At 36.7% G+C, this 27,936-nt stretch overlaps 1 protein-coding gene across 4 annotated transcripts in view; it reads left to right on the top strand.

Annotated features, from left to right (window-relative positions):
• LOC141395261 (uncharacterized) overlaps window positions 1-27,936 on the top strand; it is a 190,240-nt gene that overhangs the window by 82,898 nt on the left and 79,406 nt on the right. For 2 of the 4 annotated variants that reach the window (XM_073970916.1, XM_073970913.1), the window contains exon 1: window positions 1,241-1,572. The exons of the other annotated variants lie outside the window; for them this stretch is intronic. The gene's annotated coding sequence lies outside the window, so the exon portion shown is untranslated. Of the gene's footprint in view, window positions 1-1,240; window positions 1,573-27,936 lie in introns of those variants that run through there. 4 annotated transcript variants of the gene reach the window in all.

Genomic DNA, 27,936 nt, shown 5'->3' with positions numbered 1-27,936 from the left:
TTGTCAACATTGTTCCCCATAAAATCGTCGTAATACCGGCATTCCTATGTTATAGCCAAAAGTACTTTAAAGTCTCGTTAAGAAAAATAAACAAAAAATACTTTTAAGAAAATAGTTGTTGTTTTTATTTGCACTATTTTTCGGATGTTGTTGTGTCAGCGGAGAAGTTGAGCAGAGGTTTTCATTTTCAAACAAGGGTTACCAGATGTCACATAACAATTAGGTTATTATACCCTCAGCCTTTAGGCGAACGGGGTTAATACACAGATACGATCACAAATGTATCTCTTCGAAATAATGGTCACATCACAAGTATATTTGGAGTCGACTCACACTACTACTCTCGAAGGGAGTAACCAATTTGGTGGTCCAAACTCTGCATAACATATTTCTGCGAGGCATAAGTCAAGTTCGAATATGTCCAATCCTTCGGATGTCTTCCTCACAAACTTTCAACAATTTTCGTAGCAGTGCGGTGCAAGACCAGGCCCTTTGAACGTTTCAAAATTTTTACAACAGGCAGTCCTCGCGACTCCTATTACAATGGTATAGTTTTGTGCGAACAAGTATATACCTTCGGAAATAATGGCCCAATAGCTCTTAAAAAACCTGCCGGAACCAACTAAAATTACTCCATAATCAATGATCTCATCTAATGCATGTGGTAACCCCAATTTGACAAACAATGTAAAAAACGATTCCACATTTTTCGCCTATATATTCATTATGAGATTGTCAGAGGCCGGTAATGTTGTTGCTGCAGCCAGCAGCTTCTACCGGCTGTATTTGTTTGTTATTGTAGCTGATGCTGTTGTTTGTTGCCAATGCAGAGAGTCGTCCGTCTATCAATATATTTGTCGTGTGTTGTCTGTCCACTGGCTTTGTGTTCCAGTGTTATGTTGTTATTTTTTCGACTGTTCGGCGGCATTCGACTCTTTAAGTGCATTGGTTATGTTGTTGTTTCTGATGCATTTTGGTGCTCGTGGTGGTGGTGTCTCTATGACTGGCTGGATGGGTTGTTGGTTGGTTGGTAGGCTGACAGCCTGGCTGGCTGGCTGATTATCTGTCTGCTGTGTGCTTATGGGAGACTCTGAGTAAAAATGCATGAACACTTTTTCGTGTTTGTTGTCTGTTGTTGTTTTTGGTTTGTCCGTAATTGTTATTGTTGTTTAGTTTCGGTGTCTCACCAAACATTGGGCTGGAAAAAATCCACTTGATTCGCAACAAAACCAATTGAAACAATTCAGTTCTCATTTAGTTTTACGTGCGTTCAGTACGTACGTGCGTCGTCGGTCTTAATACCGGTCGCCGTCGTGTCGTCATCCGACCGAACGACATTTCGTGTCGTTAACGTTGTTTTTATATGTTGTGTCCTTAGAAAAAAACGTGTGTCCTTAGAGACAAGGACATTTGAGTTATATTCGAACGTCGTCGTCGTTTTGAGTTTAAATATATTTGTTTTTGTTTCGTTTTCGATTGTTTTACACTCTTGAATCGGGGTTTTCAGTTTATAAGAAAAGGATTATCCTCCTTATCATTAAATGTGCCTGCTGTGCACTATTTCAGTGAAGTGTAATTAAATTGAATGTTAATTGGATGTTTTGTTATAAAATTACATAATTGTAGTGGTTATGGGTGGTTGACCCATCACCACCATTATCCTGTTGGATGTTTTGGACTGTTGTATATGAACATTATATGTATATCACATTGTGTCATCGTGTCGCATAGCATTGCATTGTGTTTTTGGTTGTTGTTATTGTGTTTTTAGGAAAATCAATGCCAGCATATGTTGCCACTTGTTGACGGCATTTAACAGTTGTTCAGTGGCCTTTTCAATTTATTTATTTTTCTCTATTTTTTACCAAATATGAAAAGGCGAAAATATTATTGCCAGACTTTTTAACATATAAAGTATAAATGATTTTTTTATGAATGTATTGTGGAACATTATTGTTTGTTGTATTTACATTTACAGTGGAACGCGGTTATGGTGTCTATGTACACTATATTGTATTTTTAAATTTTATTATGGAATCAATGTGGTAAAGTTGAAATCTACATTTTTATACCTAGAAGGTCTTTTAGAAGGGCATTATATGAGTTTGGAAAATTTCTTTAAAGACAAGTAAAAATTTCGGCCAGATTTGGCTACAATCAAATGCCCATATGACACTAAAAACAAAAAACATGACAAATGTGGTGGACCTAAATGTCCTGTGAACAGATCCTTAATTTTAAAAATAGTATTTTCGTAGGTGACAAAAAAGTTTTGGACATTTCCAGCGTAATATTTTATTTTTGGGACTAGTTATTACACTTACAGACCCTATCACCGTACACTTTGCGCCTTAACTAACTTTAAATGAAAGGTGCTTACACCTGGGAAGTTTTTTGGGGACTCTGAAACTAAAATGTTCATAAATGAGAAAAAATAATGGAGCAAGTTGAATGTAGTGGCTGGATTTGAAACTTTTTTCACAAAAAGTTTTCAAAAATTAATTTTTTGTCGAAAATAGCCGGCCTTCGGCCGGGTTTTAAGACTTTCTCCTATGGACAGATGCTAAACAGGGCTAACGCGGTCATATTTTTTTCAAAATTAATTTTTTTTTTGTCAAAAATCATATGGTTTTTCGGAACTTTCGAAGCCTATATCTCGGGAAATACGGATTTCCCATGAATGATATACATATTGACGTAATCAGCATTCCAAACCTACCAGTGGACAAAATTTCAAAACTTTCTGAGTCCAGCCACTACATTCATCTTATGCCAAAATAAAAAACTAAACAACTCGGCGGAGGGATTTTCAAATAAATCGCGGTCAAAGTTCACGTTTTTAGGGTTTTTTTGGGTTTTAACAATTTTATTTGGAAACAGCAAGTACTTTTCGTAATAGGACTAAAGAAAATGTTGTAGCAGTGAAAATTCTCTACAAGATTGACCTCTATGAATTTTTCCTATGTTTTACCATTTTTGAGATATAGAAGTTCAAATTGGGACTGTATCACCTCCCTATAAAACAATGTCATGCACGAGATGCGCCTTAACTAACTTTAAGCGAAAACCGCATACACCTGGGAAGTTTTTGCGGTTTCTGAAACAGCAATGTTCATAGATGAGAAATATCCAAAAACAAGAAAAAATCGCTGGAAGGATTTTCAAATAAATCGCGGTCAAAGTTCATATTTTTAGTGTTTTTTTTGGTTCCAATGTTGTAGCAGTGAAAATACTCCACCACATTTTCTTTAGTCCCATTTCGATTTTTGGAATATGGAGAATGAAATTATAGCATTGTAGTAAAGGCCACAAGAACTACAAAAAATTAGCATGAACGCAGACAAAAAAAAATATAATTGATCCAACAATATTCGAAGAGCAAAATATGTATTTTAAAGATATTGTTAGATTCCATATGTAGTATTGTGAGTCCAACAATTGTTTTTGTCAATTACAGCAGTTGTTTATCATAACCAACAATAATGTTTGTCAACTGGACAATATTATTCTCTTTTCTTCGACAATTTGATTTTGTTTGTATGACAGAATGATTATATCTTTGTTTTTTTTTTTTTTTTTTTTGTGTACACCATGAGATTCTTGTTTTTATTTGCTTATTCTTTCTAATTTTTCTTTGGGTTTTGATGGTTGAGTTATACCGGAATCTGAGAAGCGTTTTTTTTTTTTTTTTTTTGAGGGCTAACTAATTGGTGTTTTCTTTTCATATTTATTATGGTTTGCATATTTGTTATGACTTTTCCTTATGTTGTGGTGAGTGCTTTGATGAGCAGCGCAATGGAGTACTTCTGTTTGTCTTTGTTGTCAGTTAAAGCAGCAAAACTTACCATATGTTGCGCTTATCACTACTCGAACACAACATTTATACCAAATTTATGTGGAAAGAATAGATGAGAATTATATATAATCAAATCAAAAATTTCAGTAACAGGTTTTCTGGGCTGACAATAGTGTATGTAAAAATTCTATATTATAATAGTTCCTACCATAGATATTGTTAATGATTTTTACAATATTGCAGAATTTCGCAAGTTGTTTTTGTTTTGAATGTTTGGAGCAAAAGATTGTATTTTTGGATTTGCAATTACAATGCTTGAACAAAACCAATAAATTGTTGGAACGAAAACAGAAATTCTTTCTCCAACAAAAGTTAAAAATATTTTTTTCTCTGCGTGTCAATGAGTGGCTCTAAATAATGGGACATTTCGGAGTCTATATACCAGTTTTCTTCTAATAATTTTTATAATGTTGTAGTCACGAAACAACCACCACTCGGTATAAAAATGTCAACACTACCCGAGAAGGTGGCTTAAAATAGACCGGAGATGGTTCCAAAGGAATGGGCCGTCATAGACAATCTTGGCACTGGATCTAACTTTGGGGGTCATACTTTTCGTTATTTATCGTGCTAGCCAGATATTTTAGTTGTTCACCGTAGAATTTTGGGTCCTTATCTCCATATGTGGAGTAGTATTGTCCTATGTTTTTTAAGGTATGAGTCGACACAATTTTTATTGATACTTGATTTAAGTTTGAGAGTCCATATGTTGGCCCTAGCCATATTAATGTGTTAAGCAAGGCCCCAATGACCAACTTTTATGAAATTAAATAAAAGTATCCTCGGACAGCCCTTAAGCAACAATATTGAAATTTTTGGGAGAAGAAGTAGTTTTCCGATATAAATCATCTTCGACATGATTTAAGTTTGTTTGTGTTTTAGTTTTCCCACGAACAAAATTATACCGTTGGACTACCTACAATCTCAAGCAATATCTATGTTAATAATGTCATAATGATCTCCGAACAGTCCTTAAATTGTTTGGTTGGTGGCTCTAAGACTTTTGGGACATTGTCCATTTTCATATAAGCATGGTAAATCTAACAGACTCTATCCAAGAAGTGAATTTTCCGTACTTATTTTGATAGTTATCGTGCTCCACAGATCAATTATTTTATATAAAAAATAATATCATTATAAACAGGATCAAATGGATTGCCTTCGGTAAAAATTTTAAATCGATTTTCGAACAGTTCTTAAACTGCACTAAGTCGAATATTTTGAACATTTGTGAGAGAGGTACACAATATAGCACGGTGCGCCTTAACTAATTGTAAATGAAAGGTGCTTAAACCTGGAAAGTTTTAGCGGATTCTGAAACTACAATATTAATAGATGCGAAAAATTTAAAAACAAAAAAAAAAACGCCGGAGGAATTTTCAAATAAATCGCGGTCAAAGTTCACATTTTTATTTTTATTTTAGGTTTTATCGATTTTGCTTGGAAGCAGCAAGTCGTATCGAAATGGGACTAATGAAAATGTTTTAGCAGTGAATATCCTCTACAACATTTTCTTTACATATGTACGTTTGGAAGAATTATTACGAATTACAATTTTTTGTTCAGTCATTGTTCTTGATGGCAGCAGGGTGTTAGAGAGTTTAGAGCTTCAAAGTAACAATGGAAGTATTATGGACTTTCCCACGAAAAAATATATGTCTTTGTAATTAGCAGCACAAATACGACCATTGATGACAAATCCAAAGCGATTTTCTAGCCGCCCCTAAACTGTTCTTAATCGAAATGTAAAATAAAACGTTGTAATAAGGATCTCGGTAAAAATTCCAAAGCGATTCTCGACCAGAACTTAAACTGACCTTAATCAAGAATTTGTAAACTTTTGTTTGAGAGGTTCTCGAAGGAGTGGATCGATTTCAGTCTTCTTCCTTCCGATAGTTTCAGGTCATTATGTGTGGAATCTTGGACATACCCACGAAAAATATTATATCGTTGTAAAAAGGACCACAAGAACCCTGCTTAAAAATTTCTAAACCATCATCTCATCGAAGAGTACTTTTTGGCAAATGCCTCTGGTTTTTGTTGTTCAAACAGTTTTGATTTTTTGTAGGGAGTTACCGGAAGTATTGACATGTACGAGTACACGAAAGAAACAACCTTTAAATTTCACATATTTGAAAATTTTGCCTATTAGGGCGAAGATAATTTTAAAGTTGACTTTTATTAATTTCTCGTTGGAGTCGAGCTTAATGATCGAAGTTTTTTATACAAGTGAAAAAGGAAAGCTAAAGATTCTAATCCACACAAACAGCCTTATGTGGACATGGTTTCGCTGTTGGTAGCAGTTCATCAGGCATATCGGCTGTGGAGCGGCTTCTCTGTCATCGAACTTTTTCTCACATGCAATGTGTTTTTTTTACAGTGATGAGCTTTTCCCCATTCAATCTGTATCAGGAAGCATGCACGAATAAAATTATATTGTTCTAATGAGGACAACAAGGACTAACTTCGTTGATAATTTCAAACAGCCCTCGAAGCGCACTAAGGACTAAAATTCTAGATCATATATCAAGTTTGGAATAAATATTTCGATTTACAATGTTTCGGTCAAATCGGATATCCAATTCATAATTCAATTCACTTTTCAAGAATTGTAGTTTGAGCAAACATACATTTTTAGTGTTTTTGAGTCATTATCTTAGAAAGTATGAGCTTGCCACGATAACAATTTCAAAGCTATTTTCGACATTAACCAAAATTTTCTGAAATGTGGAAAAGGTCTCAAAAGAGTGTACCAAAATAGTCCATCTCCGAACTTGATCTAAATTTTGCAAGAAATACTACAATGTACAAAGTTTGTACCAAATCGGTACTCCCTTCGAGAGTTGTCGTGTTAACCAGACCGGCTAGATCGACTTCAAATTAGCTGAAACTAATTTGGTAATAATTAACTTTGTTCCAATGAAGCAGCGAAGTGGCGTATGCTTTAATTGGGAGCGTATGAATGATGTCAACACTAATACGCGCCAAAGAACAGCGTACTATAACTAGTGTTGGGCAATCTCGTTCATTGAGCGGATCGATCTTTTTCATTCCGTTCACCAAAAAGATCCGGGTCGTTTAGTTCGTTCGTTGGCTCTTTTTCGTTCAACAATACATTTGACTGTGTTATTTTCTTTTGAAGTCGTTCGTTCTCTGCTGCATATGACTCCGTCGTTCTTTTCACCGAATCGTTATTTTGAAAATGTTAGTTCACGAATGACACATTGTGTGCTAATGGGGGTGATTTTGTTTCTGAACGTAGTGGTGGTGGTTTTGATATGAAAGAACCAGATGAACGAATGATGCAAAAGAAAGATATGACCGAGATGTGCTACTGAATGAGGTGAGTTACTGAGCGAGAGTAGCTCTCTGAATCATTGTTTGTTTTGTGTGGAAATTTGTGCTGCTTGCGCTAACGCAGCGTTTGTTTAGAGTTAGTGACTGCAAAACCAATGCTGCTAATTTTGTAAGCAGCAATGACTCGTCCATGGGGGATGTAAATGAACGATATAAAATAATGAGCTGGATACGGATCCGTTCGTTCTTTTCGCGGAATCGTTCCTTTGAGCCGGTTCGTTCATGAACGACACAACTCTAACTATAACACTGTGCAACTTTTTCCAATATACATAGTTTTGTGCAATCAACTTCTAATGCGGTTTTTATGAAAGTACAGACAAATCGGGGCTATATCTTTGAAACCAATATGAATCTTTCCATGACATCCGCAGCAAACTTTTAGATAAGAACAAGAAGAAACTATTTGGAAAAATGATGAACACGAATAACGCCATTTATTGCCTCACATTTTATAATATATCTAAAAATACCGTAATTTGTATATCTAAGGTATCTCCAAAATGGTTATATTATTCTTAATGGTATCTTTGGGAAAATATTCGCTGGAATCTAATACGCAACTCTTCAGAACATATCGCGTTGTTTCTATCGTATTTTTCAACGACAATTTGATAAATATATCGATATCGATATGTTTGTAGAAAGTATGATATGATATACCGCATATACAACATGAAATAAGTGTTTTACTGTTTCAGAATGTTCTGAAGAATTCCTGAGCACATTATTCTGAATTTTTTGTTTGCGAAATGTTACTTGCTTCAACTCTTAATAGTTTGGCCGTTACTGACCGTAACAGAAATTATGTAAACTTCCCTATATTTTTATCAATTTTGATGCGCTAGGTGTTTTCCTAGTTCGTCTATTTGACACTTAAGTTCTTCTACTTTAGGACTACAATATTGCTGAAGACCGCAAAGCAAAATTCTTATTAGTTTCTGAGATAAAGCCCGGATCAATGGAAAAAGGGTCGCTTAAGCCCGGTATAGATGAGGCCATAAAATCCAAACCCGATCTAAAAACACAAAACCCAACTAGGAGTTTTGTTGTCTCAATATGTACTTGTTTTATTAAAACAACTTTAATTTATTAGTGGGAAAAATTTGCGATGTTTACCAAGGGTTAAGGCAGGGAAGACTATAGTTTCGGCTATCGCCACAGATCCTCATTAGTTCCCTTGGTTTTTGTTTTTCAACAAGAAACTTTTTATATCCAAGTGTCTAGAGTTGGGTAATCTAGTTTCTAGTTCCTTGTACTAGTTCCAAAACGTATGAGTAACATCATGAAATATAACGTGTGATAGTAAGTATACGCAGTCTGTTCAAAGTAAAAATGTGGGCCATTGGAACTGCGAAGTGAACTAGATAGTTCCTAATAGTTCCTTTGGCACAACTCTACAAGTGTCAATTGCTCGCTCAAATAGATATTTCTGGCCATCCAAAACATCAACTCGCGACATAGTGCGTAGTGGTGTGTGGTCTAATAAGAGCGTATGAGTTACATCAACACTAATACACACCAAAGAACAACTTTCTCAACGTAATTGTATGTGGCCTAAATTAATTACATTGTACAAGAAAATCGACATCAATTTCTAGGATTCTATTCTTCTCCCTTGGAAATATCGTAAAGAACACCGAAGAAAAATCGAGCATGGGTCAAAATTCAGACTTAGCTAGTAATGATTATGTTCATTATAATGTGGTAAACATTTCAAGTCGATAGAAAAAAAAATATACCTAATATATGATCCTATGAAATCGGTCTATTCAGACAGACCTAATAATGAAAAATGTTTTTTTGGCTTAAACTGAGCTTTTTTCGATATTAATATCTACAATTAACGAATATTGGCTTAAATATCACTTGAAAAATTTGACCCCCGAACTCATCAAGAACTGCCTATACTGCTTGTGCAGATTCATTCAGATGAAATGTTACTATTTACTGGCCAAATTAAATATTGAAATTGATGGGGTTTTATAGGAAACATATTAAAAATTTTATGTTTTTGTGGGATTATTATACATATAAAAAAATTGTACTTAACCCAGATAAAGCCACTGGTCATTTAAACGCCACAGAAAATTTTTGCAAAAATTGGCGTAAAACTCTGGCTTTTTCGAATATCTTTGTGGGAGTTTTTTGCATTTTGTTATAGTATTGTCTGTTATCTGTCATTTAACGCTTATAAAGCTTCATTTGATCTATGCATCTCCACGCAATTGGCCTAAAACCCAAGCTATTCAAAAAATCGACTTTTTTTGTAATTTTCGACTTTTGATGAAAAATTTAAATACGCGATAAAAATTTAATCATAAATGTTAAAATCATATAAAGTCAGGGATTTGTTAGGAATATAGTAAGAGTTATTCTCAATCAAAAACCAAGGGATTGGCATGTATGGATACACCTATATTACCCTCAAAAGTTTTTGGCACTTTTAAAAGAAGGCCCTATACGTTTTAGAGAAAAATGTTATTTTAAAAAATGCTTAAAAAGATTCAAAAAAATATAATTTTCATAAACAATTTTAAGCTTTCTCGCAAAAAAATCTAGGCGCTAAGTGGGTTAAGCGAGAGACTTTTTTTACATTTTTTTAACGGATTTATGGTGAAAAAACTATTCATTTTTTAATTAAAATCGAAATTTTGATATTGACGTCCACAATTTTTTTTTAATGAATATTTTTTAATTCCGTTTCGCTTAAGTAGAAGATTATTAGGTTCTTAATGATCCCACATATCGATGCCCTACTTCCTCAACCTCGTATCTTAAAAAATTCAAGTTTTCAGGAAAACACGATTTATCTTTTGATACATCGGTTGTTGGGTAAAAGTGTAAAAGGCAATTATTAGGGAATTAAGTACATCTATGTATATTAGTAGGAATAATATGCTAATCTTTTTTTAGTTTAGTTTTTAGTTTAAGCATTGAGACGCATTTATTGAGATACGAGTTTGAAGCAGTAAATCAAATCTAATCTTTGGGGACCCATAACATGTGATAGCGACAAACGCCGAGACAAGTATCTCCTCTTTTTTGGTCTTATATAAAGCTGCGGGGTCAGAATATTGTTATTTTGTTCGTGGTACCTCAACCATACACACAATCAGTGACGTAGATAATAAATGCCATCATTCCTCTTTTATCGACAACTTACCACCATAAAGACTGCCTGCTTTTATGGTAACTATTGCATAGGCATTGGGAACCACCGCGATGCAGTGGTAAGCACGTCCGCCTTTCACTCAGATGGTCTGCGGTTCAATCCCTGACCAGAATATCAAAATTTTCGGCGGTGGCAAATCCCCTCAGTGTAATGTCGGCTTACATTTCCTCAATATTTCAGCCATGAAAAACTTTACTAACAAGTAAAAAAGTGTCAGTCGGCTTTGCCGACAGATATGGTAACATGGGGCGCCTTCGCCACTGGGGCGGCAAGTGCTAGAAAAAATCCGTTAAAAGCCAAATTGTGAGTATAGTGAAGATCTATCATCTCCCAAAAGTTGGCAGTTGTGTCATAGGTATGATAGCGGACCCACGCGGTTTTGTGTTTTCAGGGTATTGGGAAAAATAATTATGGTAGGTATTTTTTATGATATCTTCTTTACCTTTTGTGATATCACAAACACATTTTATACCGTTAGAAGACAACTACTGAAAAATATAAATCCCAATAATTCGCATGCAAAAAGCATTTGCAAATGTCAATATATTAATATTATGAAATATGTAAGGGGTGGGGCGCCTACGCCATGATACGGGCGTGGTGGGTTAATGTTAGAAATTTGTCATGTTTAACTTAAATTCGTTATACCATAGATATACCACACAATAATATGAAGTTAAAATCAAAAAATATTATCCTAAACGTATCTTGTTTTAGTTATATTATAATTTTTTAACCTAAATTCAAGGCACCTACTTCAATTAACCACTAGAATCGGTTACTTTTTGTGAATTTTAAAATAATTTTTGATTATTCAATAGAAAACTTGTTCCTATTTTGCATAATGTTGATATTTAAGGAAGAAGTATGGTAAATTACAGTTTTAGAGTCCGTTGGATAATTTTCAATATTGATGGTGAAGCTGCCCCGTGGGTGGGGAGGCTTCGCCACTTTTTATACAATTTGTAAATTCTCAAAAATAATATTTTAAAAACAATATTATAATCATTTATATATCAAAACTTATAGTCAAGATATGCTAATATTTGTACCAAAAATAATATTTGAAAAAACTTTAACGGTGTCGGTATCAGAACATTTTGAACAAAAACGTGGCGAAGGCGCCCCATGTTACCATATATACCCTCAGCCAATGTGAAGTGAAACTTTCACCTATGGACAGATCGAATCTATTTAAGGTCTGTTCAGAATTTTGTGGGCCTTTTTGGACATTTGAACTTGCCGACAAAAATGTGGATTAGGAATTAACTGCACTAAGGCACAAATGTTGAACCTTTGTGGGGGAGGTACCCTTAGGGAGGACCAATATGGACCATTTTAGAAGTTAAGCTAAATTTTGACAAAATATTAAGAGATCCAACGTTTTGACCAAATTGGTTGCCCCATTCAAGTGATATCGTCCTAGCATTTTAGTGACATTTTTTAAATATTGGAAAGAAGTACCGGAAGTTGTGGACCTGTATTGCCCTGTGAAACTAAGTTTGGACATAATATGACGAAGACCAAAAGTTGGACAAAGTAGGTTGAACTGTTCGTTATCGTGCTCTCTGACAGCCAGATATGGTGACATAGGGTTTTTCTACACCTTTCGGACTGTTTCCTAAGAAATATGGACTTGACCCTGAAAAAACTTTACCGTCGTAATGGAGGTAGCGAATTCAAATCGCTTCAACAAAAATCAAAGTGATTCGAGAGCAGGTCTTAAAGTGACCTTATCCGAAATTTTGGGTGAGAGGTACCAGAAGGAATAGACAAATATAGTCCATGTTCGAGCCTGATCTATATTTGTTAAATATATTAGGATGTGCAAAGTATGGATTACATCGGTCACTCTTGAAGAGTGAACTTTTGTGGGGGAGGTACCTGAAGGAGTGGACCGATATGGCTTATCTTCGAATTTAAACTTTGTTTGGACAATATATTACGAAGGCCAAATTTTGGACCTAATCGGCGCTCCAACCACTAAACACGGTGTCAAAGGGGCTCTTTGCATCTTTCAGGCTATTTTCTCAGGAAGTATGGATGTGCCCCTGATGAAACTTGTACCATCGTAAGGGGGCAGTGAATACAAGTTGTTGCAACAAAAATCAAAGCGATACGAGAGCAGTTCCTAATCTGAACTTATCCGTAATTTTGTGTGGGAGGTACCAGAAGGAGTGGACCGATTGAGTCCATATTGAAACCTCATTTAAGTCTGGTAGAAATTTCACGATGTGCAAAGTATGGATCAAATCTGTTACTTCCTTTAAGAGCTATCGTGCGCACAAATTTTCCGAACATTTTCGAACTTTTGTGGGGGAGGTATCGGTCCACCCCGGTATAACCCATCTTCGAACTTAAACTAAGTTTGGGCAAAATATTACGAAAGCCAAATTTTGGAACGAATCGGTTGATATATTCGTGAGTTATCGTGCGCTCCAGCCAGACAGACAGACAGACGGTCGGACATGGCTAAATCAACTCTAAATTGTCTGAAGCGGATTCCGTCCAAACATACTTTGGGTCTAAAACCATTATTTCGATGGTGCACCTTTTGCCCGTATGAAAGTGCATATACCCTCGTTAGCATAAATGCTAAGGGGATAAAAATAACATATTTTGCACAGTGGTATATAGGAAAAAATTCATTGACATATTTTTAAAAATTTAGAAAAACTAGTAATAATTCAAATCCCACAACCAAATTTATCAATTTTTTTTAATTAATCGTAGTTTAACACAAAAAAAGTTTCAAGAAAATCGAAGAGTACAATCATTGATTAAAATAATTTTAAATATTAAATCGCGCAAATTGTATCCAAGCCCACTGTGCAAAATTGTTTTATATTTTTATTAGATAGCTGATAAAACAACAAAAAATACAAAACAGATTTTTTTCTATTTGGACCCATATTAAAGAAGTTATGAGTATTTCTTTGCACCTAGTTTTTACAGAATTCGACAATTTCAAGGCGCGATATCTCTGGATCACTCAGAAATCCCCATATATTGTTCCTCATGAAATATGTATGTATTGCTCCAAGTGTCCTTATTGCTTTTACCTATCACGATTTTTTGGGCTGTAGGCTTGTACTATCTGTAAACCGTAATTGAAAATGTTATAATTTCTTCTGTCTTGTTTCACAGATCATTCAATTTAATTGATTTGAAATTCCATTGGGAAACAAGTGTTTGAGTACTGTCACTCAATAATTGCAAATTTCAATACTCTAATTGATTTGTTATTACCCCGTGGAATATATTTTTATTATTTTCGTTTATCAAACAGTTGACAAATCTGGCACCTCCACACGGCAACCAACACCTGTTCAAATAATGCCCATTTTTAAAAATATAATAGATTTTCACTTTGTCGCAAAACAAAATAAAAACGAAACAACACAAATTAAAGCAATCTCCTCACAAGCTGCTCATACATCATCGTTGTTGTTTTCTATCCCAAAGAAAGAGTTACGAAAGGAGATAGAGAAAGGAGCGGCGGGGGATGGATCAACAGCTTAAATGTACATAATTTGTGAACTGTTGCACAAATTATTGCATCTTTCTTTGTGCAGCAACAATAGTGGCGGGGAAAAAATAACATCAACCAACGACAGCATAAGAAAAAATACACTTGTTGTAGATAGTCTCAGAGTATTGTGTTGTTGCAGTTGTTATGTTGTTTGTTTTACAAAACGTTGGCGTTATGTTTTTTTGTTTTTTTTTTTTTATTTTTTTATTTCACATCTTTAACGCTCTACTGTTAAATGTTAATCTCGTGTGTTTGTTTTGTTTGCTTTTTTTTGCAAAAAATATATTTATAAAAAAAAACAAAGTTAGAAAAATGTACAATAGAGTGCCGAGGATTTAAAAACTTTTTTGATAATAGGTATCTCCCCCTTATGAGAGGAGAAATTCTCCCATTGTTTCTGAGAAACTCTTTGTGGGGACTAATACATTTCATCTTACATTTCTTATTGCATTTTCTTTATGTTGCAGCACTCTAATGTACTACTGCTAAGCACTGCAACGTCGTGCTTTTCATTAAACAAAAAAACCCCCCATTATGATTTAATACGACTTTAAGACGATATATAATTACATTATTTATACACATATGGCGGCTATTTAATGGCAAAAACAATGTTTGCATTCCTTTCCCCTCATTCTCCACCAGGTTTTCTTTGTATTTCTTTCCTTACTATTTTCTATTTATGTATATTTTTATTTCATTGCATTTCATGTTCATCGCAGTAGTAGAGTCGGCTTTGATTCATTTATTATTTAATAGCAGTTAAAATATTTATGCGTTATTTTTACCGCATTTAGAAGGAGTTTTGTTTGAATTTCTTTGTCGATTTGACTTTCAGTTTAATTCGATTTTCTGGTCAATTGAAAAACGTGCTCCCCCTTGTTTGGTAACACAAAGGCAAAATGTGGGCGGAATATTTTTTTGGTTTGTTTGAATTTCAAAACTGTAGCAAGGTAATTTTTGTATAGCTAGTTGTTGTTGTTGTATTTTCCTTGATTCAGTGGCATCATTGGCGGAATTGTGTGAATTTAAAATATTCAATCCTGAATGGGGAAAACTTGAACTAATTATTGCAAGTTAATTAGTTCAAGTCTATAAGGAAATGTGGAAAATTTGACCAGTGTAAGCTACAGTGTGTCAATGACATTTTAAGGCGTGACCCTCACTTGTAAAGTGCAAAAAAGGCAAATTTTCATCAATTTTTCCAAGAAAACTACCAAACGTGTTTGGTAGATTTTTTTCCATTTGAAAGAGCACACCTTTATCTAGTGTCTGATTTTTTGTTGAAAATATTATGTGGTTTTGTGGCAAATGGCCGTCCATAAAACGCTTTTTCTGTAGTGCCAACTCTAGCTCGAAAACTAATTTACCGATCGTCACATATTTTTGTGGGCTAGATTTTTTAGAAAATATTTGATTTTACTGAAATCATCGGTCCATATTTCAAAATGTATACAATCAACTTTTAAGCTGATTATTACATTTTTATAGTGGACCCATTGGCCAAGTTAACTGCACTCCCTACGCTCCATAAATTTCGCCTAGGGGGCCCTCAATAGGTCCATCCTAATAAATGAAGACTTTTCATCATCGGTCCATATTTCGAAATTTATACCATCAACCTCTAAGGCGATTATTATATTTTTATAGTGGACCCAATGGCCAAGTTAGCTGCACTCGCCTTGTATCCCTACGCTCCATAAATTTCGCCTAGGGGGGCCTCAAAAGGTCCATCCTCATAAATTGAGTCTTTTCATCATCGGTCCATATTTCAAAATTTATACAATCAGTCTCTAAGGCGATTATTATATTTTTATAGTGGACCCAATGGCCAAGATAACTGCACTCGCCATGTATCCCTACGCTCTATAAATTTCGCCCAGGGGGCCCTTAATAGGCCCATCCTCATAAATGAAGACTTTTCGTCATCGGTCCATATTTCAAAATTTATACAATCAACCTCCAAGGGGATTATTACATTTTTATAGTGGACCCAATGGCCAAGTTAACTGCACTCGCCTTGTATCCCTACGCTCCATAAATTTCGCCTAGGGCCCTTAATAGGTCCATCCTCATAAATTGAGTCTTTTCATCATCGGTCCATATTTCAAAATTTATACAATCAACTTCTAAGCTGATTATTACATTTTTATAGTGGACCCATTGGCCAAGTTAACTGCACTCGCCATGTATCCCTACGCTCCATAAATTTCGCCTAGGGGGCCCTCAATAGGTCCATCCTAATAAATTAAGACTTTTCATCATCGGTCCATATTTCAAAATTTATACAATCAACCTCCAAGGGGATTATTACATTTTTATAGTGGACCCAATGGCCAAGTTAACTGCACTCGCCTTGTATCCCTACGCTCCATAAATTTCGCCTAGGGGGGCCTCAAAAGGTCCATCCTCATAAATTGAGTCTTTTCATCATCGGTCCATATTTCGAAATGTATACAATCAATCTCTAAGGCGATTATTATATTTTTATAGTGGACCCAATGGCCAAGTTAGCTGCACTCGCCTTGTATCCCTACGCTCCATAAATTTCGTCTAGGGGGGGGGGCCTCAATAGGTCCATCCTCATAAATTGAGTCTTTTCGTCATCGGTCCATATTTCAAAATTTATACAATCAACCTCCAAGGGGATTATTACATTTTTATAGTGGACCCAATGGCCAAGTTAACTGCACTCGCCTTGTATCCCTACGCTCCATAAATTTCGCCTAGGGGGGCCTCAAAAGGTCCATCCTCATAAATTGAGTCTTTTCATCATCGGTCCATATTTCGAAATTTATACAATCAATCTCTAAGGCGATTATTATATTTTTATAGTGGACCCAATGGCCAAGTTAGCTGCACTCGCCTTGTATCCCTACGCTCCATAAATTTCGTCTACGGGGGCCTTAATAGGCCCATTCTCATAAATTGAGTCTTTTCATCATCGGTCCATATTTCAAAATTTATACCATCAACCTCTAAGCTGATTATTACATTTTTATAGTGGACCCAATGGCAAAGTTAACTGCACTCACCATGTATCCCTACGCTCATCAATTTCGCCTAGGGGGCCCTCAATTCGAAATTTATACAATCAATCTCTAAGGCGATTATTATATTTTTATAGTGGACTCAATAGCCAAGTTAGCTGCACTCGCCTTGTATCCCTACGCTCCATAAATTTCGCCTAGGGGGGCCCTCAATAGGTCCATCATAATAAATGAAGACTTTTCATCATCGGTCCTTATTTCGAAATTTATACAATCAAACTCCAAGAGGATTATTACATTTGTATAGTGGACCCAATGGCCAAGTTAACTGCACTCGCCATGTTTCCCTAGGCCCTAGGGGCCCTCAATAGGTCCATCCTAATAAATGAAGACTTTTCATCATCGGTCCATATTTCGAAATTTATACAATCGACCTCCAAGGGGATTATTACATTTTTATAGTGGACCCAATGGCCAAGTTAACTGCACTCGCCATGTATCCCTACGCTCCATCAATTTCGCCTAGGCCCTAGCCCTCAATAGGTCCATCCTCGTAAATGAAGACTTTTCATCCGCGGTCCATATTTCAAAATTTATACAATCAACCTGTAAGGGGATTATTATATTTTTATAGTGGACCCAATCAAAAATTCTTTAGAGAGTTAGCTGCACTCGCCATGTATCATCTATTAGAAGAGCTGAAGGTCTTCTCATAGAAGAGCTGAAGAAGTCTTCTCCTAGAAGAGCTGAAGGTCTTCTTATAGAAGAGCTGAAGTTCTTCTCATAGAAGAGCTGAAGGTCTTCTCATAGAAGAGCTGAAGGTCTTCTCTTAGAAGAGCTGAAAATCTTCTCAAAGAAGAGCTGAAGGTATTCTCATAGAAAAGCTGAAGGTCTTTTCATAGAAGAGCTGAAGGTCTTCTCAAAGAAGAGCTAAAGGTCTTCTCATAGAAGAGCTGAAGGTCTTCATCTCATAGAATAGCTGAAGGTCTTCTTCTCATAGAAGAGCTGAAGGTCTTCTTCTCATAGAAGAGCTGAAGGTCTTCTCATAGAAGAGCTGAAGGTCTTCTTATAGAAGAGCTGAAGGTCTTCTCGTAGAAGACCTGAATGTCTTCTCTTAGAAGAGCTGAAAATCTTTTCATAGAAGAGCTGAAGGTCTTCTTCTCATAGAAGAGCTGAAGGTCTTCTTCTCGTAGAAGAGATTAAAGTTTTCTTCTCATAGAAGAGCTGAAGGTCTTCTCGTAGAAGAGCTGAAGGTGTTCTCATAAAAAACCAGGAGGTCTTCTCATAAAAGACCAGAAGGTCTTCTAATAGTAAACCAGAAGGTCTTCTAATAGTAAACCAGAAGGTCTTCCCATAAAAAACAGATCTTCTAGTAGACAAGATTCTCTTAGAAGAACAGATGATCAGAGGGTATATTCATAGAAGATTAGAATGTCTAATCATAAAAGCAAACCAGAAGGTCTCCTTATAGAAGACCAGAAGGTCTTCTCACAGAAAAACTTCTTACAGACACCAGCAGGGCTTCGCATAGAATACCAGAAGGCATTCTCATAAAAGACGAAAAAGCCTTCTCATAGAAGACCAGAAGTTCTTCTTAAAGAAGACCAGAAAGTCTTCAAATGGACGAAGACCAGAAGGTCACCTCATAGAAGACCAGAAGGTCTTCTTATGGAAGGTCAGAAGGCCTTCCCATAAATTACCAGAAAGTATTGTCATAGGAGACCAGTAGTGGGATTCTCTAGGGCATTTTTTGGTTACCGACAAAAATTGGTCAAATTAAAACGCAAAAATAATTTATACAATCAACTTCTAAGCTGATTATTACATTTTTATAGTGGACCCATTGGCCAAGTTAACTGCACTCGCCATGTATCCCTACGCTCCATAAATTTCGCCTAGGGGGCCCTCAATAGGTCCATCCTAATAAATTAAGACTTTTCATCATCGGTCCATATTTCAAAATTTATACAATCAACCTCCAAGGGGATTATTACATTTTTATAGTGGACCCAATGGCCAAGTTAACTGCACTCGCCTTGTATCCCTACGCTCCATAAATTTCGCCTAGGGGGGCCTCAAAAGGTCCATCCTCATAAATTGAGTCTTTTCATCATCGGTCCATATTTCGAAATGTATACAATCAATCTCTAAGGCGATTATTATATTTTTATAGTGGACCCAATGGCCAAGTTAGCTGCACTCGCCTTGTATCCCTACGCTCCATAAATTTCGTCTAGGGGGGGGGGCCTCAATAGGTCCATCCTCATAAATTGAGTCTTTTCGTCATCGGTCCATATTTCAAAATTTATACAATCAACCTCCAAGGGGATTATTACATTTTTATAGTGGACCCAATGGCCAAGTTAACTGCACTCGCCTTGTATCCCTACGCTCCATAAATTTCGCCTAGGGGGGCCTCAAAAGGTCCATCCTCATAAATTGAGTCTTTTCATCATCGGTCCATATTTCGAAATTTATACAATCAATCTCTAAGGCGATTATTATATTTTTATAGTGGACCCAATGGCCAAGTTAGCTGCACTCGCCTTGTATCCCTACGCTCCATAAATTTCGTCTACGGGGGCCTTAATAGGCCCATTCTCATAAATTGAGTCTTTTCATCATCGGTCCATATTTCAAAATTTATACCATCAACCTCTAAGCTGATTATTACATTTTTATAGTGGACCCAATGGCAAAGTTAACTGCACTCGCCATGTATCCCTACGCTCATCAATTTCGCCTAGGGGGCCCTCAATTCGAAATTTATACAATCAATCTCTAAGGCGATTATTATATTTTTATAGTGGACTCAATAGCCAAGTTAGCTGCACTCGCCTTGTATCCCTACGCTCCATAAATTTCGCCTAGGGGGGCCCTCAATAGGTCCATCATAATAAATGAAGACTTTTCATCATCGGTCCTTATTTCGAAATTTATACAATCAAACTCCAAGAGGATTATTACATTTGTATAGTGGACCCAATGGCCAAGTTAACTGCACTCGCCATGTTTCCCTAGGCCCTAGGGGCCCTCAATAGGTCCATCCTAATAAATGAAGACTTTTCATCATCGGTCCATATTTCGAAATTTATACAATCGACCTCCAAGGGGATTATTACATTTTTATAGTGGACCCAATGGCCAAGTTAACTGCACTCGCCATGTATCCCTACGCTCCATCAATTTCGCCTAGGCCCTAGCCCTCAATAGGTCCATCCTCGTAAATGAAGACTTTTCATCCGCGGTCCATATTTCAAAATTTATACAATCAACCTGTAAGGGGATTATTATATTTTTATAGTGGACCCAATCAAAAATTCTTTAGAGAGTTAGCTGCACTCGCCATGTATCATCTATTAGAAGAGCTGAAGGTCTTCTCATAGAAGAGCTGAAGAAGTCTTCTCCTAGAAGAGCTGAAGGTCTTCTTATAGAAGAGCTGAAGTTCTTCTCATAGAAGAGCTGAAGGTCTTCTCATAGAAGAGCTGAAGGTCTTCTCTTAGAAGAGCTGAAAATCTTCTCAAAGAAGAGCTGAAGGTATTCTCATAGAAAAGCTGAAGGTCTTTTCATAGAAGAGCTGAAGGTCTTCTCAAAGAAGAGCTAAAGGTCTTCTCATAGAAGAGCTGAAGGTCTTCTTCTCATAGAATAGCTGAAGGTCTTCTTCTCATAGAAGAGCTGAAGGTCTTCTTCTCATAGAAGAGCTGAAGGTCTTCTCATAGAAGAGCTGAAGGTCTTCTTATAGAAGAGCTGAAGGTCTTCTCGTAGAAGACCTGAATGTCTTCTCTTAGAAGAGCTGAAAATCTTCTCATAGAAGAGCTGAAGGTCTTCTTCTCATAGAAGAGCTGAAGGTCTTCTTCTCGTAGAAGAGATTAAAGTTTTCTTCTCATAGAAGAGCTGAAGGTCTTCTCGTAGAAGAGCTGAAGGTGTTCTCATAAAAAACCAGGAGGTCTTCTCATAAAAGACCAGAAGGTCTTCTAATAGTAAACCAGAAGGTCTTCTAATAGTAAACCAGAAGGTCTTCCCATAAAAAACAGATCTTCTAGTAGACAAGATTCTCTTAGAAGAACAGATGATCAGAGGGTATATTCATAGAAGATTAGAATGTCTAATCATAAAAGCAAACCAGAAGGTCTCCTTATAGAAGACCAGAAGGTCTTCTCACAGAAAAACTTCTTACAGACACCAGCAGGGCTTCGCATAGAATACCAGAAGGCATTCTCATAAAAGACGAAAAAGCCTTCTCATAGAAGACCAGAAGTTCTTCTTAAAGAAGACCAGAAAGTCTTCAAATGGACGAAGACCAGAAGGTCACCTCATAGAAGACCAGAAGGTCTTCTTATGGAAGGTCAGAAGGCCTTCCCATAAATTACCAGAAAGTATTGTCATAGGAGACCAGTAGTGGGATTCTCTAGGGCATTTTTTGGTTACCGACAAAAATTGGTCAAATTAAAACGCAAAAATAATGATGAAAAGCTCAAATAAAAGTTGACATCACTGTTGCTATCGGTGGAAGTTTGCGAGTACTTTTTATTGGTCGCTAGCTTACCGAACAATATCGTTAATTACCGAAATTATAAGCATTTTAAATTTAACGATTTTTGTCGATACCCAAAAAATGCGTTAGAGAATCCCACTACAGAAGGACTTCTCATTGAAGGTCAAAAGGCTTTCTCATAGAAGACCAGAAGGCCTTCGCATGAAAAGCCAGATGGCCTTCACGTAGGAGAACAGAGGGTTTTCTCACACATGACCAGAAGGTTTTCTCACAGAAGACCAGTAGTGGGATACTCTAAGTCATTTTTTTTTGTTACCGACAAAAATCGGTAAAATAAAAATGCTTATAGTGTCGGTAATTAACGAAATTATTCGGTAAATGAGCGACCAACAAAAAAGTAGTCGCAAAGTTCTACCGATAGAAACAGTGTTGTCAACTTGTATTCATACTTTTCCGATTTTTCTCGGTAACCAAAAATTCTTTAGAGAATCCCACTACAGAAGGTCTCCTCAATGAGGACCAAAAGATATTCTCATAGAAGACAATATGGTCTTATCATAGAAGAGTAGACGGTTTACTCATAGACTGATCTTCTATGGTCTTCTCAAAGAAGAGCAGAAGGTCTACTCATAGACGACCAGATACCTTTTTTTTAAAGGCAGAAGATCTTCTCATAGAAAAGGACCATGAGGTTTTCTTATAAAACACCAAAAGGTCTTCTCATAGAGGGCCAGCACGCCTTCTCATAGAAACCCTAATGGTCTTCTTATACAACACCAGAAGATCTTCTTATAGAAACCGACCAAAAAGGTCTTTTTATACAAGGCAAAAAAGTCTTCTTCTAGAAACCCAAAAGGTCTTCTTCAAGAGCCGAAAAGGTCTTGTTATAGAAGACCAGAAGATCTTCTAATAGAATGCCAAAAATCCTCTTTCAGAAGCCCTAAAAGATCTTCGCACAAACTTCTAATAACGTCTGCTTATAGAAGACCAAAAAGTTCTTTTTATAGAAGTCCAAAAGGTCTTCTTCTTATATAAGCCGCAAAAGGTATAGAAAGCGAAAAAGTCTTCGTATAGAAAGCGAAAAGATCTTCTTATAAAAAGCCAAAAGATTGTTTTATAGAAACCCAAAAGATCTTTTTATAGAAGCTGTAACTGCTTTTAAAAGTCCAATAGGTTTTTTTTCGTAGAAGTCCAAACTATTTGTTTATAGAAGCCAAAAACGTATTCTTATAGAAGCCCAAAAGGTCTTCTGTTAGAGGCCCAAAAGGTGTTCTCATAGAAGTCCGAAACGTGTGCTTATAGAAGCCCAAAAGGTAGAGGGACGAAAGGCATTCTTAAAGAGGCCCAAAAGGTGTTCTTATAGAAGGCCACACAGTCTTCTTATAGAAGATTACAGTGCCTTCTTATAGATGCGCAAAAAGTCTACTTATCCGCAAAAAAGAAGGCGAAGTTAGCAAAAAAACAAGTAAAAAAGTATCAGTCGGCTTTGCCGACAGATATATACCATCAGCCAATGTGAAGCGAAACTTTCACCTCCGGAAAGATCGAATGTATTTAAGGTCTCTTCAGAATTTTGTGGCCCTTTTTGGACATTTGAACTTGACGACAACATAGTGGATTAGGAATTAACTGCACTAAGACACAAATGTTGAACTTTTGTAGAGCAGGCACCCTTAGGGAAGACCGACATGGACCATTTTAGAAGTTAAACTAAATTTTGATAAAATATTAAGAGATCCAACGTTTTGACCAAATTGGTTGCCCCATTCAAGTGATATCGTCCTAGCATTTTAGTGACATTTTTTAAATATTGGGGAGAAGTACCGAAAGTTATGGACCGGTATTGCCCATGAAACTAAGTTTGGATATAATATGACGAAGACCAAATGTTGGACCAAATCGGTTGAACAGTTCGAGAGTTATCGTACTCTCCGACCGCCACATATGGTAACATAGGGGTTTTTTACACCTTTCGGGCTGTTTTCCCAAAAAAACTTTTACCGACGTAATGGAGTTAGCGAATGAAAATCGCTTCAACAAAAATCAAAGTGATTCGAGAGCAGATCTTAAAGTGAACTTATCCGAAATTTTGTGTGAGACATACCAGAACGAGTAGACAAATATAGTCCACATTCGAACCTGATCTATATCTGGTAGATATATTAAGATGTGCAAAGTATAGATTACATCGGTCATTCCCTTTAAGAGTTATCGTGCGCAGAATTTTTCCGAACATTTTTAAAGTTTTTTGGGGGAGGTACCTGAAGGAGTGGACCGATATAGCCCATCTCCGAATTTAAACTATGTTTTTATAAAATATTACGAAGTTCAAAATTTGGACAGATCCGTTTGAGATTTATATTGCGCTTCAACCACCACACAAGGTGTCCTAGGGGCTTTTTGCAACTTTCCGGCCATTTTCTCAGGAAGCATGGACTTACCCCAGATGAAACTTGTACCGTCGTATGGGGGGAAGTGAATACAAGTTGTTGCAACAAAAATCAAAGCGATTCGAGAGCAGGTCCTAAACTGAACTTATCCGAAATTTTGTGTGGGAGGTACCCGAAGGAGTGGGCCGATTGAGTCCATATTGGAACCTCATCTAAGTCTGGTAGAAATTTCATGATGTGCAAAGTATGGACCAAATCGGTTACTCCCTTCAAGAGTTATCATGCCCACAAATTTTCCGAACATTTTGGAACTTTTGTGGGGGAGGTACCGGAAGGAGTGGACCGATATAGCTCATCTTCGAACTTAAACTATGTTTGGACCAAATATTACGAAAGCCAAAATTTGAACCAAATCGGTTCATCCGTTCGAGAGCTATCGTGCGCACTAGCCACCCAGACAGACAGACGGACGGACATTGGACTAGGTCGACTCCAAATTGTCTGAAACACATTTCGTCCACACATACCATTGTTTCGATGAGGCACATTTTGCCCGTATGAAAGTGTATATACCCTTTCTAGCCTAAAGGCTGACGGTATAACAATTGTCTACTGCAGACAAACTTCTACTGGGGTGTAAAAGATTAATTGTGGCACAAAAATAGGTGAATACATTAGACTTTTCAAATTCTCTGTTATATTGCCAGACATAAAACTTGAAAGATTTCAACAAAAAAACCTTTTTCCCTCAAATCCTAGGTGGGTGTTGGTTAAAAAAACACTTATGCATAGCTGTCTTCCCTCCATTATAACATGTGACTGTGACGCTTTTTGTGGTTAATAAATTTAAGACGCTTTTTTAATGTGTAACACTTTTTGCAAACCAACCATTACCTGCTTGCCTGCCTGCTGGACTGACTGACTTTCTGAGTATCAACCAGCCATTTATCTATCCAGTGCTGCTAGCCAGTTTGCATACATTATTTTCTGTGGCCTATTTTTTCGTTTTGTTGTTATTGCTGTCGTTATTGTTGTTGTTGTCATATCACTTTTTAATGTTTTTTTGGCGTTGGTGCGTGGCTGTTAATTTTAGGTTTCAGGTTTTTCACCAATCATTGTTTTGGGTGCTAAAAAATTGTCATATTTTTGCAATGGATTTTTTCCATTGCATTTCCCTAAAGACAGGAGCTCCAAGCTGTGAGAGGGCAGGTAAGACGGGGAGACAAAGAAGTGTTTTTTATGCCAACATGCATGTGGAAAATTCTTTTGTTGATTTCTTTTCTATTTTTTATTGTTGTTTAAGTTAAAAGTATGCGATAGAATGACGGCTATATACAAAAGATTACTCTGGCCCCAATTGAGATGGTATGTCGCAAAGTATAAACTGATTTAATATACATTTGTGACGTATATTAACATGCATATGTATGTCGAAAGAGGTAATTAATTTATTTTATAAGGATTTGAAAGGGTGACGTAGGGGGTGAATGATACCAAGCAACGGTCTTGACCGACTTTAACATGGCAAAGCCCAAGATTTATCTTGGTCCCTCTTTCATCTCAAGTGGACACTGACCTCCCCGTGGTGTCACCTGGGGAACTGCCTTTAACACCCGTTAAAGATAGTGAGCTAACATGTGCCGCGCGTTCACCCATAAGAACGTTAAAAACTTGGGTTTGGGCGTCGGGTTGGTAACCCTCCCCTAGAAAAAACAGCATACTATGAAAAAACGAAAGAAAAGAAAATATTGTGCGAACGACTAAAGCCAATGTTCAACGAAATAATTGGACCATACCAATGTGGCTTTAGACCTGGCAAGTCCACCATTGACCAGATATTTACCCTGCGGCAAATCCTAGAGAAGACCCAAGAGATGCAGATCGACACATTTCACCTTTTTGTCGATTATAAAGCAGCATTCGACAGTCCCCTTCGATCAAAGGTATTCCACGCAATGTCTGAATTTGGTATCCCCGCAAAGCTCATTCGGCTTTGTAAGATGACTTTAACTTATACTAGGTCCTCAGTTAAAATTGGAAAGAACCTCTCCGAAGAATTTTGTACCAAAAGAGGTTTCAGACAAGGATACAGCCTTTCGTGTGACCTATTCAACATTTTGCTGGAAAAGGTAATACGAGATGCAAATGTCAAAAGAAATGGCACAATTTACACCAATAGCCACATGTTACTTGCTTATGCTGATGATATAGACATCATGGGACGATCAGTAAAGGAAGTAACTGATACCTTTAGGAAGGTCGAAGCAGAATCTGCGAAAGTGGGTCTGGCGGTAAACGGCGAAAAGACCAAACTGATGGTGTCGACGCGCAAAGCGTCCATAGAGCTCGGACCAACTGTGGAAGTTGGTATCTACAATTTTGAGGTAGTTAAAGACTTCGTCTACCTCAGCACTGCCATAAACACAACAAACAACATCAGTTGTGAATTAAGAAGAAGAATTGTATTGGCCAACAGATGCTACTATGGTCTAAGTAAGCAATTTAAAAACAAAGCCACATCTCGTCAAACAAAAATAACACTATACAAAACGCTCATACTACCCGTGCTAATGTATGGCTCCGAAGCATGGGTACTTGCGCAAGCAGATAAGGCAGTGCTTGGTGTGTTTGAGAGGAAAATTCTTCGAAAGATCTACGGGCCGATTTGCGTTGACGGTGAATATCGACATCGTATGAACCACGAGCTATATAAGCTATACAAAGACATGCATATAGTTAAACGTATCGAGATGCAACGATTGCGCTGGCTAGGCCATATCGTGAGAATGAGCGATGATGAACCCGCTAAAAAGGCGTATGAATACATGCCACATGGCGGTGCACGCAGAATCGGCAGGCCTAAGCTTCGATGGAGCATACAAGTGGATGAATAAATGAAAAGGCGCGGTATTCCAAAAAGTCAAGCGAAAAACAGAGAGGAATGGAGATCTTTTCTTAGTTCGGTCTATGGAACAAATGTTCTGTAATGGGCCAACTAAGTAAGTAAGTATAAGGATTTGAAAAGGTTTAAACATCTGCGATAAAAGAGGATACTACATCATTGAGCTATAATAGAGATGGCTCACCTTGTCCCTCCAGGACATTCATAGAAAATATTTTTCCAAATGACATAAAAAGTACTTTATCGACTCATATTTAAATGGAGAGGGAGCAGTGCAAAGATAAACAGAGAGGTTGTGAAGCTGTTTTGTCTGATTCTACATTGATGCCTGTAGGATTATTAACCCAAACAATTTTATTTTATTTATTTATATAATTTACCTTATATAAATATAAGATAAATTGGGAGAATAGCATTAGCAACTTAGGCCATCAGCTACAAACAATTTTAAATTTCGTACATTGTACTCACATTTTCTTTTGTGAAAATTGTTGGCGTATAATACAATTTTTTACATACCATTCCCCGGTACTCTTTTTTATAATTTTCCATTAATAAAAATAAAAAATAACATTAATTGTCATTGCCTGGAAAGAAAAATGCGTTGGCCGGGGTGTAAAATATAAAATAATACCTTTGGATTTTGATTTCTTGCGTAGGACGCCAGCCAGCCTGGCGAATTAAATGACGGCCAAATGAAAAATGCATTGCGGTAGCACAACTGGTAATGTATAAATTTCCAATTAAGCCACATTTTCAAATGATACGTGCCAGCGAATGAGTCATTGGCGGAAAAGTTAATTCTTATCGGTCATGCTTATTGTATTCGGTGGGTATAGCGAATATATAAAAAAACATGTGCTGTGTCCAGAGCAATGTGACATGTAATCCCCATAAGAGCTTTTCAAAAAATGAAACTTATACTTTGCAAACACAATGTCACGCCGTTATGGGTCTGATTTTGGTTTCCTAAAACAAAAATGTAGTGTTATGTAGGCGAGAAAAACTTCTCTACAAAGTGGTGTTGTGGTTATAGAAGGCCGGAAGGTCTACTTATGGAAGCCCAAAACGATTTCGTATAGAAGTACAGAGGGCCTTCCAGAGGCCAAAAAGAAGCCCAACATATCTACAAGATTTTTGTAATTATACCCTCAGCATTTATGATAACGAGGGTATATTCACATTCATACGGGCAAAATGTGCCTCATCGAAATAATAGTTTTCGACCCCAAGTATGTT

This window comes from Musca autumnalis, unplaced genomic scaffold (assembly GCF_047663935.1).
Source record: "Musca autumnalis isolate F117 unplaced genomic scaffold, ASM4766393v1 scaffold_2, whole genome shotgun sequence".
NCBI lineage: Eukaryota > Metazoa > Arthropoda > Insecta > Diptera > Muscidae > Musca > Musca autumnalis.
The sequence above is the reverse complement of the archived record's forward strand: the minus strand, read 5'-3'. Positions and strand labels throughout refer to the sequence as shown.